The sequence below is a fragment of the Neomonachus schauinslandi genome, chromosome 7 (assembly GCF_002201575.2).
Source record: "Neomonachus schauinslandi chromosome 7, ASM220157v2, whole genome shotgun sequence".
NCBI lineage: Eukaryota > Metazoa > Chordata > Mammalia > Carnivora > Phocidae > Neomonachus > Neomonachus schauinslandi.
The window spans coordinates 30,139,703-30,156,118 of NC_058409.1; the positions used below are offsets into that span (position 1 = coordinate 30,139,703).

Genomic DNA, 16,416 nt, shown 5'->3' on the forward strand with positions numbered 1-16,416 from the left:
CTGGCTAGCTACGTTACTATAAGAAAGGCATGTATTACTCTCTGAGCCTCAGTTTTACTCATTTGTAAAGTGAGATTATTATAACCTCCTGTCCTACCTATAGTGTAGGTGTAGAAATCAATAAATGAATGTTACAAAAATTTTTTTAAATCTAACATATAATATATGTTTCTGAAATGTTTTCCAAAGGCCACGTCATGTGTCTCAGGATATAGTCTTTGGGGTTGGGGGAAATAAAAAGAGATCTGGGAAATTTGGGTTCCAGTAATCCAATGACTCCTTTTGGACATTCACAACATTAGCATATGAAAGGCTCTGAAAATCCGCAGGAAAGGTCTTTTCCTAAAGCACCTGACTAAACTTGGTCTTGATCTCTACAAATACACACAGAGCAGCGCCTGTGTTGTCAGGATGGTATTGCTACTTTAGATCGAGAAGGAATTCTAAAGTTCCTGAAACAGAAATCCGAGTGGGGTGGGCAATGAGATCCAACAGCTGAAACGGAGATCGGCAGGAGGGAGGAGGAGGAGAAAAAGAAAAAGGAGGAGGGAAGAGAGAGGGGGGAGGAAAAGGGAGAACAAGGAAAAGGAAGAAGAAAGAAAAATGGTGGTGAAGGGATAAAAGGACAACTAAACTCATCCCCGTTGAAAAGAACTCTGCAGAACAAAGGCAACCTGAAATTTCCCAGGGCTGGAGGGTGGGGGAGGAATCCAAGAATCCTGGTGCTGCCCACGGAGCCCAGCTTACTCCTTTGAGCGTTGCCTCTGCCAATTTCCGCAGTTGGAGCTCAGGCTTCCTTTTCAGCTTCAGGAAACCTCTGACTGAAGAGATTTCTCCTTTATCAGGGAGGAATCAGGTAAACCAAATCAGCAGCTTCTCAATTTAGTGTACTTATTAAGTGCCTGAAATGGTAGCTGCCATTTTTCCTTTCCTCGGGAGCAATAGCCTTCTCAGCAGCGTTCACCTCCCCCAGCACGCCTGGCTTGGAAAAGGGAGAGGAGCTGCAGTTCCTCCCTTGAAGACTCCCTAAGCTAAGCGGGAGAGGAAGAGGTCGGCAGGTTTATTCTTGACCTCCAGGTAGGCCTGCCCCAGCCCAGTCCACACACTAACCAGAAAGGATGTAGGTCTCTTAGGCATCCACTCACACTTTCAGCCCTCATGGCTAGGAAGTCCTTTGTTACATCTCATTTCAGTCTTTTCCCTATAACTTCATTTTTTACTGCCTTTCCTTTACCAAGAAGGAGGGAGGGATTTGACTGTCCTAAGTTGCATGTAGAGAGCAATTTATACTAATCAATATGGTTATAACCCATCTCTCTCGGCATATGATTGGTGAATATTATTTGAGGAACCCCACTTCCCACCAGCTGGGAGACTGGGCTCTTTTTTTTTTTCTTTTTTCTGAGTGTGTGATTCAAAGTGGGGTAGGGAGGTCATGAGAAAAAGTAACATAGGTTGAGCACCTGCCTGGTCCCTTATATAAGACATCTCATTCCACCTTCACAACAACCTAAAATGTAGAGATTATAATTCCCATTTTATAGGTGAAGGTACTGATGTCCAGAGGTCACTTAAAGTCAAATAGCTGACATGTAAGGTCGTGGTGTTAGAATCTCACCAACATATGACTCCCAAATCCATGTTCTCTCTACCCGGGGGCTTGACTGTATCACACAGAAACCTGGATCTTTGTTTTTTTTTCCATTCCTTGTGATATATTAGATTTATTCCCTAACCCCACAAACATGCTGGGATTCTGGCGATTTTTACATGCCCATTTACCAGGGGGTACACTTAACATCATAAAAGTGCAAATAACTCCCTCAAGTCTTTGCTGTGACCAAATTTGAACTCACTCCACCTGATGTCCACCTGCCTCATCAGACTGTAATCATAATGGTAAGGACCATGTTTGTCTTATTCATCACTCCATCTCTCCTAGTGCCTACCATAGGGCCTGCCATGTGGTAGATACTCAATATGTGTTGACTGAATGTATGATGAGGACAGAAGGAGAAGACTCTATAAAACAAGATAAGAGAATCCGAGAAAAAGATTTAAAAGGCCAACATTTAATTTAAAGAAGGAGAAGAGAGGTAGCTAGGAAGAGACTGAGAGACAGCAAGATAAGAAAACTCAGCACAAACAAGCAAGATAAAAATAGCCTCTTGCCACTGTCCTTTTAAAATTACTTGCTATATTTGAGCCTAAGTGACAAGTGAAATCTCCTCTGTAATTTCCCATGTGTTCAGCTTAATGAATTTCTGGCAAATGGTTTCAGCATTGGAGGGCCAAATTGGACATTGTGGGGGTGGAGTTGGTGAGAAAATGAAGGGTATGGAAATAGACTAATTGAGTCTAGAAACCAAATGAAGAGGTGATTGGAGGCATGTGAGGAGGCAGCCAACTCTTGGAACTTGCTCAACATCAAGAAGGACTGGGAATTGGTCTTGCTCTAGCTGATGTCATTATGATGTTTCCCTACATGCTATAGAAGAAGTCCAGAATCCCAAAATGCCTTGCAACGATTCTTTCTGTCACACTATCTCCTATAGAGTTCTTTATATAAACAGCATTATATTAATGATTTAACTTCTGCCACTGGAATGAATAAAGAGACTCTGTCTCTTTCAGGTCCATAAGTCTTACACACAGTAGGTATACCATAAATGTTGAACCAAATCATTATGAGGGAGGGAAGTTAGGTAGAACAAGGATGGGAATGCACAGTCTACTCCTTTGCTTCTGTTCATGCTGCCCACTCAAATGCATTAACTTCTCTGTATAGTGAGAAAGGAGCTCCGAGGGGCCATAGGACCCAGAATAAAAAGTCCTTTTTAAACCTGAAAATTGGCAACGACCATGCAGACCACAATTTTAATCAGAACTGCATATCTTTCAGGTCGCCTAATATGTTTTTCATTCTTGTTTTAATAGCTTTTTTGGTATGGAAGTCACATACCATACAATTCACCCATTTAAAGTATAAAATCAGTGGTTTTTATTATATTCACAGATATGTACAACCATCACAATTTTAGAATATTTCATCATCACCTCAAAAAGAAACCTAGAACCTTGATCTTTCACTCCTCTCCCCTTCAGGCCTGAGCAGCCCTTAATCTATTTTCTGTCTCTACAGATTTTCCTATTCTGGGCTTCTGTATGAATGGAATCAAACAATATATGTATGGTCTGGCTTCTTTAACTTAATGTAACATTTTCAAGGTTCATTCACGTTGTAGCATTCATTCCTTTTATGACCAAGTAATATTCCACTATATGGATATCCCACATTTTATTTATCCATTTGTCAGTTAATGGACATTTGGGCTATTTCAACCTTTTATCTTTTATGAATAATGCTGCTACGAAAATCTGTGTACAAGTTTTTGTGTGGATATATATTTTCATTTTCTGGGGTATATACCTAGGAGTGGAATTGCTGAATCATAAAGTAACTCTATGGTTAATCATTTGTAGAACTGCCAGACTGTTTTTCAAAGCAGTTGCACCATTTTACATTCCCACCAGAAGCGTATGAGGAGTCCAATTTCTGTATATCCTTGCCAATTCAACTATGCTTTTGAGAAATAACAAGGACAACTACAGGGCCCCACTCTAATCTGGATAGCTATTACAGAGAAGCAGCAGGAGGAGTAGAGTACAGGGATGAAGGAGGGATCCCTCTTCAACTCTAAGCTCTTAGGATCATCCAGAGGGAATGCTGCCATCTCTAGTACTCTCCCTGACTCCCCCAGCTAGGTTAGCTGTCCTCTGACATCTGCCCAGGGATACCTAGACTATTTGTCATTTCCCCCCCACTAAATTGTAAGCTTTAGGTAAGCAGAGATCTCTATTGCTCTGACTTTATCTGAAGCACCTGCACAGGGTCTGGCAAATGGCAGATGTTCAGTAAATGCTGGTTGACTGACTGACTGAATATATGATTGAACATTTCTCTACCGGTGGTTCCTGTCCAGGGAGGAGAGGAAAGGGATCAATCTCAAGGGCAAAAGGCTTCAAGAAGGGAAGCAAGGAGAGTATAGACAGAGGAGGGAGGGAAAGGCACGCAAGAAGTTTGGGGACCTAGTGTCCCTTAGGGCTAGATCCGATTATGAGGTCAAACTCAAAGCTAATCCTTTGTCTCTCATCTGGCTGCATTTTTTTTTTTCCTAGAAATTTTCCCTTTTCTTTTTTTGTTATTATTCCTAACAATTTTGTCTTTGCAAGAATAAGAAACATTAAATAAAAATGTGGAAGGAAAAAAAAAAGAGTAATACAGAAACACAGTAGAAAAGTAGTTGCTATGACAGGTAAAAGACCATGTCAATCAACTCACCAAAATGAATTCAGAATTTAAAAGGTTAGAGGCTAAGAAGGTTGACTATGAAGAATTTTTTAACTAAGAAATGCAGAAATCATAATCTAGGTTTTCCTCCGTAGGACACTGAATGCCCTATACTTAAAAAAGTTTACATTTGCAATGACATGACAACATGGCCCACCACTCAGCCTTACTCATAATGGTTGGCCTTCTTTCCACACAAATCCTGCCTCCTACCTGACTAATCTATGAATCCAGTAGTCACCAGGTCATTGGTCCTTCTCTCCCCAAAGGCCCTGTATTTCTCTAGCCTCAATTACTTCCTGTCTCTTCGCTGAAAGCACACATGCACATATTCACACAAACCTCACCTTTCCTTTTCCTGAATCCTCAGGATAGCTCTCCTTCTCCATTTTGTGTGTTTAGAAGAAAAGAAAGCAAAATATGTGAGATGTCAATGCAATTTCGCCTTTAGCAGAGCTCCACGGGACAATTACCCACCCAATCTGCAGGGTTTTATAGCTCTCATAACCCTCTTTTATGAACACACTGTGACAGCCGGATGCAGGCATTGATTATGGCAGCAGTCTTCATCCACATTCCTATTTAACTGCAAAGCAGAGCTCCTGCCTACCAGCTCAGCACTGCTCATGTAACTTTTTTAATTACTGCATTTATGTAAGCCTTTTTCCAGCCACAGCCTGTGTCCGACTCCATCAAAACTGGAGGAATTGTGCTTACTACTTCTCTCTCTCGCCTTAGAGCCTAGTGTCTGTCTCTAGCCGGAATCAATTTTGCACTCTGGCCTTTCTCAGCAGAGGTCTGTGAGGAATGCGGTGCGCAGGAAACACATTTCCTCTCATTATGATAGCTGAGGGAAGATAATAAAACATGTTGGCAGATGCCAAGGGCAGTGGCTGATTCCTAGGGGCTTGCCTGGCAAAGGTGCCAGGTGCTATAGATGAGCAGACAGGATAGGCTGCCGTGGGGGCTAGGAGAGAGGGGCTCCAGCTTTACCAACTATTCAGCAGGACAGAATCGTACTGACTCTAGCTAATGGGAGAAGTTTTAGTGTTCATAAGAAATGCTGATAACCTGGTGGGCAATCTGTCTAAACTCAAGATGTGCCTCCTTGGCTGACTGTGCCACGGTGCAAGGCAACTCTGGCAGAGAGAAAGCCAGTAGTCTTTAGGGACTGCAACTCAACTAAGGATGCCACTGCAGGGCATCCGGGACGCTGACCCACAGGGTTAGGCTGTAGGAGTGCCAGGCATAATCTACCCGAAAATCTTCTGGAGAGAACCCGAAAACTAAGGAGACCTGTGTGGGTGGGCGAGCCATCAGCCCAGGGACAACCCTACTGGAGAAAGCCTGAGAGATCTGAGCGGGAGGTGGAAAAAGCGTGGGCTGCACCAGCAGGAACCCAAAGGCGCCACTCGTGCGACAGGATCCGGCATCCGGCGGGCTCTCGGTGTGGGCAGGGCAGGAAGCACGGCCCCCCTTAGGACACACCAAGTTCAGTCTTTAGCACCTCCAAACCCAACGCCCCCTCCCATCGGTAAGTAACAAACGGGATGGGGGTCAAATAAGTGTAGCCCTCGTGCAGATTCCTGCCCTTCCTATTGTGAGGTGCTAGCTTCTCTAAGGAGTAAGCTCACCTCTGCCACCGCTCCTGCATTTTTCTAACCCGGACTTTCCTGGGCGGGGCTTCCGGGCCCCGCCCACTAAGGGCCTGCTCCGTATCCGCCCCGGGGCGGGGCTCCCCTCGGTTTCGGGCTGTCCTTTTTCTTGCGGCCTCTGCTCCGGCGGGAGCGCCCCGGCGGAGCTCCCGACACGTGCGGGTGAGTTAAGGGCCAAGTGCGGAGAAGCTTGGGAGGTTTACTAGTTCGGGGAGAGAGGCAGCTGTGGGGAGGCTTCTTCTGAGGCACGCGACGAATTTGGGGTTCGTTCCATCATGACCCCGGGTTTGGAGGGCATCTAGAAGAGTCGCTGCGAGAGTGTAGCCCTAGAGTCGCCCCCTGTTTTCTACCATCCCTCTTGTCCCTGGAGAGTCACCTAGATCTGGTCTGAGCGAGTCTCGTTTCCCAGGAGCCTGGCGCCGGGGCCAGGAGCTGGGGAAGATTTGTGATGAGCACGTGTCCGGGTGGAGCTCGGTCAGGTCTTTCAAGCCCCTGAAAGGGGCAGGCTTTCTTAAAATTTCGTTTTTAGACCTCAACAATGGGCCCCCTCTATTTTACTTTTTCTCTCAATTGTTTGGAGTTTGTTAAGAGTGAAATTAGAGCATGGCTGGAAAAATGTATTGTCTTAGATACCCTAATCTTACGTAAATAAGGTAAATTACAATGGTGAATGGGTAGGAATATTTATTAACATTCTTGCAAACATTTTGGTTACGGCTTTCAACCAATAGTTGAGGTCGTTGGCAGGAATGGCAGCTTGTTTCCAGTTCCTTTCATACCATTATCACATCGGATTTCTCTGAAGTACTGCTTTATTGTTCTTCAAAAGGTCTCATAATCCACATCCTCTCCAATCTAGTTTTAACCAGCCTTTCCGATTTTCCCTGCCCATTGCTCTCCCAAGGTAACTTTCCCACTTCTATTCCCCCTATTCATCATCTCCTTGCCTGGAATGTAGCTCTTGATAACAGGAAGTGTTTATTGACCACATACTTTATACCAGATATTCTTGGGCTTAATTTGTATTATTTTTTGGTCTAACAACCAGCTCATGTACAGAGTACTATTGATAACATTCCCATTTTACAAATGAGACTGAGAGGTACGGAGAGGTTACTTGTTCACTGTTACTTAGCTGTTAAGTGATAGAGCCAAGCGTCCTTCTACTTGTTGACTAGATCATTAATACGCCGCTGTTGAGGGGCCCCTGGCTGGCTCAGTCGCTCATCAAGAGCATGCAACTCTTGATCTCAGGGTTGTAAGTGCGAGCCCCATGTTGGGTGTAAATTACTTAAAAATAAAATGTTAAAAAAAAATGCTCCGGTTGAGTTGCTGTGGCCCATGGCTAACAGATGACGTGAGAAAGTAAAGCTACCCAAGGAAAAGCTTTTTGTTTTATTGCCTATTTCTATGACTCAGAAATAATTTATGGGGTTTTTGCGGGCAGAGGTCTTGAACTTCACGTTAGTGTTCACTACTGTTGGCTGACTCTAACCTGGAGTGCTTTGATTGCAGAGGGGACAGCCGTGGGCTTTGGACAGAGGCAGCCCCAGGTGAGTGCAACTTCATTAGCCTGCCTTCGGCCCCAGCTGTAGGCAGCTGCCTAGGTTGCTGTGTACCTAGGCAAGTGTTACACTGCTGGGAGAATAGCAGCCGATAGCTGGTTGGCATTCTGGGCCTGGTTCATGCTAACTCTGTTGTTAACTATACCAGGATGCCAGCATAATTGTTTATTCATTAAGGTTAAATCTGTAAGGGCATGACTTTGCAGGGAGAAACCTAAAAATCCAAATCTTTTTGAGTGGTTCTTGTTCAACAGGTTTGGCTAGTATGAAGTTACTTGAATCATACCTTGGACACAGAACAAAGGTAATCGAGCCATGAGGAATGTAGTAGAGGGAGAAAGTCACCTTTTTATTTTTTGAGTGCCTACCAAGTGCTCCAAAGAGTCAATGGGATTTTTGCAATTTTTCACCGAAATCAAAGTGCCTGGCCCCCATTCCTGCACCATAGAAAGCTAGTCATGCTGATCCCTTTATAGGGGGTTTCATAGATGCAGTTACCTATAGGAATGCCTGATTAGGGAAATGTTGATGTGAATTTGCTTTAAAATTAGGGCATTCTTCTCTAGGTCTTTAATAAAATATAAAAATAACCAATAGATTGAGAAGCTCTAGGCAGTAGGCTTAGCTACAACCATACTAATTTCTGCTTTAGGCTGACACTATATTTTTGTTGGTTTCTTACTGATTTTCAGGAGTGAACAGAGTTGTTGCCCCTTTGGAGCAGTAAATACTGGGTCCCTTTTTGTAGTGATTTTGTTTTGGATTGCTAATTTTCTGAGAAGAGCTGCTTCTCAGTTCTAGGCAAACACTTATCACTCAGGGTGATGCTGGAGATTGTCCAATAGGGCTGACTTAGTTGCTGCTTCTTAGTTGCTTCTGTGAAGTGACAGCCTAGATTCCACAGGAGGAACTGGTGAGGATGTTAGGAGGCATGGGAGTTATTTATAAAAGCTAGCTTTGTTATGTCAATTGGCTTTCCCTGAAAAGGGTTAACTTAGCTAAATGTTGAGTGCTTTGTGTGAATACCTCAGATGTTCATTGTAAATAGCCTTTTACATATGGCGTCTTAGGAGTCATGCAATCTAGAGGGTTTGGGGAAACGGTTAGTTTTAATGGTAATTATAGACAAGAAAAAGACAATGGGAAATAAAATAATTCTGGAGGGTATTGAAAATAGAGTAAATCATAAATGGCAGACAGCATTGTTTCCATTTCTACAGAAAAGCAGCTTCAGGAGCTACTGTTTTAGTCTGGGGTGTTGAACGATGAAATCTTTTTCTTTTTCAGGATGACTTGAAAGTGGGGCATCCTGGGTCCTCCTAAAGAGAGAAAATTAGTGGCTGGTCAACAGTCTGTAATGGCATTCTCAGGTAAATGTCCCTATTCATTCCAACAGTGACTGCCTCCTGTGTGGCAGGCCTGTTTGCTGGTTGGTATCCATCAGGAAGCAGCGGGGAGGCAAAATCACCTTTTTTGCCCCCCCCCCCCCACCCACCCAAACAAGTTCGGCCTCTGAGCTGTGAAAGGCTAAGTGGGATTTTGGTGGTTATGGTCTGAAGGCATGTAGGATCTGTGAGATTATCTGTACCATTCCATCTGAGGAATGTAAAAGGAGATTGTAAAGTCCCGGATAACAAGGATGGTGTATCTTGTGTGTTCACTGCTAGATCCCAATCATAGTGCCTGGCACATAGCAGGAATTCCCTGAATGTTGGACAGAATGACTGAAGGCATGGGAAAGGGGTTCCTGTTTCCTATTTGTTTAAAGGGCTTGGCAGCAAAGTCTGCCATCAGTGCTTCCAGGCTTCTGGTTTGTAGTCAACATTGAATTCATGAGGATACCTGTATCCCTATCTTCTACTTGGGGTGTCTGGGTATCTGAAACAAAGAAAGCTGTTTTGGGAATCACCCAACTGTTGTCAGCTATCCAGGCTAGTTTGATGCCTTGGATGGTGTTACACTGTTGGAAGAGCAAATGCGGCCTTTACTGAGGTCTGGCTCCAAGCACTGTTTTGGTGTTGTGGCTAAGTACTCTTGGGCAGCGTTTTGCACCTGTGAGAGTGGAGTAACTCCTCCTGTGGAGTTGGTCCTAGTCTGGGTGCAAACAGTTTTGTTTGTTTGTTTGTTTTTTGAGGAAAGGACCCTATCTTAGGGATAGCTTGTCATTCCTTTCCTCTTTGAATCCTAGATGCCTTTACCCGAGTGAGAAATCTGCCTCCATCAGGACCTCAGATGTCTCACAACCCTATGTGACATCAGGATAGGTAATGTATATAGTCCCTTTTGTCGTGTAGGTTCTCATGAACTTGTTTCAGCTCAGATGGGTGGTGTGAAATAATAGAAAAAATACATATTGGCCTCTGCTCCCATCTTGGCACAGAGTTCCCAGAACTCTTAAAATTCCCTAAGTGATAAGAACAGTAGGAGCATCTTTTGTTTTAATATTTGGTCTTTGATTCTGATTCCTGACACTGAGCTCCTAAACCCAGGAATTTCCTGGGTGATTGGAATGTCTTGTTCTAATGAGGCTGGTCACCAGAAAGGCCAAGCAATGATTAGAAGCTTAGAAGTTTCAGCCCCACCTGCATTCTTCAGAAAAGGGAAAGGGGCTGGAAATGGAGTTAATAATTGATCATTCCCACATGATGAAGCCTCCATAAAAATCCCAGTAGTGTGGAGTTGAGAGAACTTCTAGGTGGTGAACACTTGGAGGGGCTGGGAGAGCAGTGCACCCAGAGAAGGCGTGGAAGCTCGATGTCCCTTTCCGTATAGCCTTGCCCTGTGCATCTCCCATCTGGATGTTTATAGCCTGTCTCATATCCTTTTAAAATAAACTGGTAAACAGTAATGAAACCATTTTCCTGAGTTCGGAGACTACTCTAGCGAATTAACCAAACCTGAGGGGGGTTTGTGGGAACCTCTGATTTATATCAGAAACTGGTCAGAAGCACTGGTAACAACCTGGACTTGTGATTGGCATCTGCAGTGAGGGAGGAGCAGTCTTGTTGGACTGTGCCCTTAACCTGTGGGGTCTGATGATACTCCAGGTGTATAGTGTCAGAACTGAGTGAAACTGTAGAACACCCAGCTGGTGACACAGACTTGCTTGGTGTGGGGGAAAACCCACACACATCTGGTGTCAGAAATGGTGAGAGTGTGGTAGTAGTGTGAGAGTAAAGGAAAAATATAAAGTGAAGTTTTTTTGGGGCTCCTGGGTGGGTCAGTCCATAGAGGATGTGATTTTTTTTTTTTTTTTTTAAGAGCATGCGACTCTTGATCTCAGGGTCCTGAGTTCAAGCCCCATGTTGTTTGTAAAGCTTACTTTAAAAGAAAGAAAATTTTTTTAAAAAACAGGTTTTCTTCACAGGTGGAAAAATTTAGAGTTCTAAAACTTAGAGTTCACATAGGGCTGCCTATCTAAAACTTAGTACTCTAAAAAGTTAGAGTACGAGAATATTAGAGAATACTTGATCTAAGGCCCAAGGCTTAAACTAAAGTCTCATAGAGTTGTGTTGTACAATACATGACACTACTTCAACTGACAAAAACTAAATGTGGTTTTCCATGTCAGTATTTAGTGACTACCATAGTGGACAGCTCAGAACATTTCGACCAATATGGGAAGTTTCACTATACACTGATGTTCTAGAGCACGGGTTGACAAACTTGGTGTGAAAGCCCAGATAATATTTTAGGTTTGTACACCATATAGTCTCTTGTAGCTACTCAATTCTGCATTTGCAGTATGAAAGCAGCCATAGGCATAAACAGTGTGTCAGCAAATGAGCATTGCTGTGTTCCAATAAAACTTTATTAATGGACACTGAAATTGGAATTTTGTAAAGTTTTCAGTGTTATGACTGAAAAATTTCCCCCAATCATTCTAAGCTTGAGGGCTTTTCAAAAACAGATTGGCAGGCCAAAATTGGCCCGTGAGCTAGGGTTTGCCAATCCCTGTTCTAGAAAATTAAATTCAGGCCTTGAGATTTGACAGCTCATTTAGTGACAGGTTCAGGGCCAAGACCAACATGTCTCTGAAGAATTCCATGTTATCAGTACCTTTGCCTCACAGCAAGCCTTTACCATTCTAGCCTTAAACTCTACCTCTTTTAGAGGACTAAGATGACTTTAGTAAATTATCCAGTACTAGAATAGTCCTTTCTTGTGTTTGGAGTTTTTTGTGTACACTCTTTGCGTGGCTTACTTTTATCATAGTGGTTCTCTTCATTTTTAATGTATACCCAAAGGAGAGGTTCTAAGAACAGCAGTCTGATCACAGCTTCAGCCCTAGGTCGTGAAATAGAAATGGTCCCTAAGAAAGGAGGAAGACTTTGTCATGACATATTGGTTTAAAATCTGGGATGGTATGCTCCTCTGAGCATACAGATTGCCTTCCTGACTACTCTTAAGGCTACCCACGTGCAGGGAGGGTGCTTCTTTGTTGCTACTTGAAGAAGGATGATTCATTGATACCTGTATTCAATACCCCAGGAGATTTCAGTGGCTTAATCATGCACATTAAAATAATGTAATGGGATTTCCTAGTTGATAGGTGAAGATAGTCAGTCACCTACTACTCCCTGTTGACTTGATTTTTTTTTTTTAATCTCCTGGTGAGGAAATAAAAGAAGATGAAGTAAAACATTTTAAAGTAACTATTTAGCCCCAAGCTGCCACCACCTATTGTAGGTAGCAATTAGTAGACACAGTGACCCTCTTCATTGTCCTGCTCAAGTTTCAAGGCTCAGTCCTATGCCATACTAAGAGGAAAAACTAAAGCAGGATGGGTAGGGAGACACAAGTATTGAGTAGACCATCCCTGGTGCCTATCGGTAATTTACTTCCTTCCTTCAGGGTTGAAACTGCTATCAGTGGAGTTTTGCATTAAAATTGTGGATCATGTCTCATTGTAATCAGGAAAATAAAAATAAAACCCCAGAGAAATAAATTGTGCAGGCCCCAAAGGGACACAAAGGTGGATCACTGCCTGGGAATTCACACAAAAGAAAACAATCCCTTAAGAGCAACTAATTAAGTACTTAAAAGAGTGACAATGACTCCTTGAATCTTGTTGCCTAATTAGGGCTTTATGAACAGCTCCAGTTAATGCACCTGTCAATATTCTCTTGGAAAACAATTTCACTGAATTAACAAATCAACTGTAATACTTAGAATGTCTGCTTAGCAATTCTTTCTCTTTACTGCTATTTAGAAACAATAAGCCAGCTTGCTGGGTCATATATTTGTCAGTTTAGTATCCTAAGGTCTTCTTCTAAGAAGCCTGTTACTTTGGCCCTCCCTATTCTCCAGTAAAGGCCCTTTAGAGTATGAGACTATTCTGTACTACTTGTTAAGGGTGACTTAACTACTACCTCAGAAAAGGCTGATAAAATGGACCTTGAAATTTTATTTTAGAATAATTGTAGATTTACAGAAAATTTGTGAAGATAGTACAAAGAATTCCCATGTACCATACACTCAGTTTCCTCTAATAACATTTTACATTGGTATAGTTCATTTGTCATAATTAGTGGACTAATATAGATACATTACTATTACCTAAGTCCATACTTTATTCACATTTCCTTAGTTTTTACTTAATGTCCTTTGTTCTAAGATCTCATTGAGGATATCACATTTAGTTATATCTCCTTGGGCTCCTTTTAAAAATTATTATTATTATTTTTTTTTTTTTTAAGATTTTATTCTGGAGTAACCTCTATACCCAGCATGGGGCTCAAACTTAAAACTCTGAGATCAAGTCACATACTTTACCAACTGAGCCAGCCAGGCGCCCCTCCTTAGGTTCCTTTTAGCTATGACAGCTTCTTAGACTTGCTTATTTTTGATGACCTTGAATTTGAGTCCCTCAGTTAGGATTGAGTTTTTCTCATGATTAAGCTGGGCTTAAGGGATTTTGAGAGGAAGACCATAGAGGTAAATTTCCATTCTCTTTATCAAGGTGACTTATTAGTGTTGCTGTTAACCTTGATCAGCTGGCTGAGGTTTGTCTTGCCAAATTTCTCCACTGTAGAGTTACTCTCCCTGACCCAATTCTGTGTGCTTTGGAATGAAATCACTGTGTGCAACAAACAGTTAAAAAGACAGGAGTTGTGCTCTCTTTGAAGGTGGAATATCTATGTAGGTTACTTGGAATTCTTAAGAAATAAATTGACCTCTCATTCAATTTATTTATACCACTATAAACCCATGGCTATTTCTGTTATGCTTTGGGAAGTAATCCAGTAATACTTTATTTTGTTCAGTGTTCCAGCTTTGGCCTTTGGGAGAGCTCTTTGTTTGGCTACTGTATACCTTCAGTATGCCTCCATCATTGTGGGGTTTTGGTTTTTAAGCACTTCTCACTTTATGGCACTATTAAGATGCTCCATGCTCATCTTGTATCTTTCCTGTCTCAGTGTCAAACATTTGTCCAGGGACCCCTGGTTCCTTTACTGGTGAATGGCATTACGAAACAAGATCTGGGCACTAGATATGCTCTTGATGCTGAGGTGCTGTTGCTTCTAGGCCCTGTCTGCTGGTAGAACAATGAACTGTATAACCAGGATCTTTACTTCACTGTCCCCCGTATTGTGTAAACATTTCATTTTTAATATTCAACACCTTTTATTCTATAGTCGTTTATTCTCCCTCATCTAGAATAATGGTTGACCTTGTTTTCTTTTATAGCGGATGCAAAAGTTGATTCTTCTTACCCTATGAGCTCACAGTGGAGGATGGGACTTGTTGTTGTTGTTGTTGTTTTAATCTTGTAGAAGGGAGGAGCCAAGCCCTTGTTCTGGTGTCAGAATGGGTTGGAGGGTGGAGATGCCCTCAAAGGCATAAAGCTTCTGAGTTAGAATCTGGACTTCACCAGAGTGGCAGCTAGTAGAACTCTCTCTCCTTCTCCTCAGTTGTAATACTCTGGAGAACTCCAGGGGCTACGTAAGGTTGCAAGATGTTGGCCACCCTGCCAATGAAAGATGTAAGGCAATGAGCAGGAGGGGAAAAGGCATAATGGAAAAGTTCTGCCCTAGCCTCTACTACCCCTACTCTCATTGCACTCTGCCCTTTTCTGCACTAGGCTTCCATTTCTTGCCCTTCTATAGTAGGACCCAATCATGATCAGTTCCTCCAAGCACTCATCATATTTAATTTTTCAGATCTCTGACTTACTTCTTGTTTGTGTAATCTCCAGGGCTGCGTTAGAGGAAGACAATGACCTATGCCAATCACACATCTTATCAGAAGACTGTCATTTAACTCATCCTTTTTATCAGTTTATAGCCTTTATTAAGTGAACTCTGCTAGATGTTGGGGTGAGTGATGGAGAAGAAATAGTCCCTGCTTACCTTAACATGGCCTGTCAGGCCTTAACACAGTCTAACCCTTACCCTCTCATCTCCCCATCTTTACCACCCTCAGATTCCCTTCTGGCCACACTGGTTTCTTTCAGTCCTTGATAAGCCTTTTGCTCTTAAGTCTCTGCACATGCTGTTTGCCTTTCTGGTTCCATCTTCCTTCTCCATTTTGTCTCCTTTGAGGTCTTAGCTCAGACAGCCCTTCTGCAGAGAAGCCACCTTCCCTGAGTATCTGAGTACCCATTCCATGCGTCTTTGCACCATGGCTCCCCAAAGAGCTAGATAGTCAGATGCTGTGTAAGAGTCCTTTGAAAGGTCTTATGCACCAGCTTCTCAAGGTTTACTTATTTCCCATACTGCCAAGCAGCCTCAGTTCTGCTGACAGCTGATTAAAGACCTTCAGCTGGTAAATATTAATATCTTTGTGTCAAAATGTATCCAAAATAGAGTAATGCCATTGGCATATCCTGCTTTTCAAGATTACCACAGTAACTGAAAGTATCAACAGTGCTGGTTTTGTTCTTTAACGGTTTGAAAAAAAATCATGAAAACAAAGGTGTCTGATTTCCAAAGCATTTGCTCTTGGACTCTAAAGATGTAACCTAGTGTGCAACTATTTAAAACTAAGTTTAACTTCAGAAAGTATTGAAAGAAAATAATGGATTTGCAGAAGATTTGTTGTTCCAATTTGAGACATCTGGTTTTTTTTGTTTGTTTTTTTAAGATTTTATTTATTTATTTGACAGAGAGAGACACAGCGAGAGAGGGAACACAAGCAGGGGGAGTGAGAGAGGGAGAAGCGGGCTTCCTGTCAAGGAGGGAGCCCGACGCGGGGCTCGATCCCAGGACCCTGGGACCATGACCTGAGCCGAAGGCAGACGTTTAACGATGGAGCCACCCAGGTGCCCCGAGACATCTGTTAACTAAAATATATGTGTGGCCTTTTGTTACTTTTTTCAGTAATCTGTGTCTTTATAGTTAAATTTTGTGAAACAGCTTTGTGTGTAAATTATAACTAGAAAACTCTCTAACTAGCGGTCATTGTGCTGACAAGTAGGTGCCAGATTAAACGTAGGTTATAACCAGACTTAAATGGATAATTTTAACATGCTTACTCTGGGGCTCTATAAAAATAAATAACCTTTGAATCTATGGTTTTGTCATTTTAGGATATTCCTGTAAATATACTGCAGGACGTGTGGCACTCTACAACACTGATAACATTTACTACATGTTGATGTGCCAGAATTGGTAAACTCATTCTACATATCTTAATCCTCTCAACAGGCCTACAAGGTACTGCTGTTATTTGCCCAAGGTCACACAGTGGGTCCAGGAACTACTGTGGTGTTCAATTAATCTAGCTCCAAAACTAGTGTTTGACTTGGAACTTTTAAGTATGGTGCCCCCAGGTCTTTCCAACTAATTCTAATAAATAATTGCTTGCCTTCTTTAATCATCAAACTCATTGAGACTAAGGATTA

At 42.4% G+C, this 16,416-nt stretch overlaps 1 protein-coding gene and 1 non-coding gene across 4 annotated transcripts in view; both read left to right on the plus strand.

The window, feature by feature from the left end:
* Nucleotides 1-6,117: 6,117 nt before the first annotated feature.
* MATR3 (matrin 3) overlaps nt 6,118-16,416 on the plus strand; it is a 46,803-nt gene continuing 36,504 nt past the window's right edge. For all 3 annotated transcript variants that reach the window (XM_021701942.2, XM_044916693.1, XM_021701946.2), the window contains exons 1-4: nt 6,118-6,168; nt 7,522-7,559; nt 8,859-8,941; nt 9,760-9,835. The gene's annotated coding sequence lies outside the window, so the exon portion shown is untranslated. The remainder of the gene's footprint in view (nt 6,169-7,521; nt 7,560-8,858; nt 8,942-9,759; nt 9,836-16,416) is intronic.
* On the plus strand, nt 9,480-9,680 carry LOC123325412. The gene has a single exon (XR_006540417.1). It is a non-coding gene; the product is annotated as a small nucleolar RNA SNORA74 (small nucleolar RNA).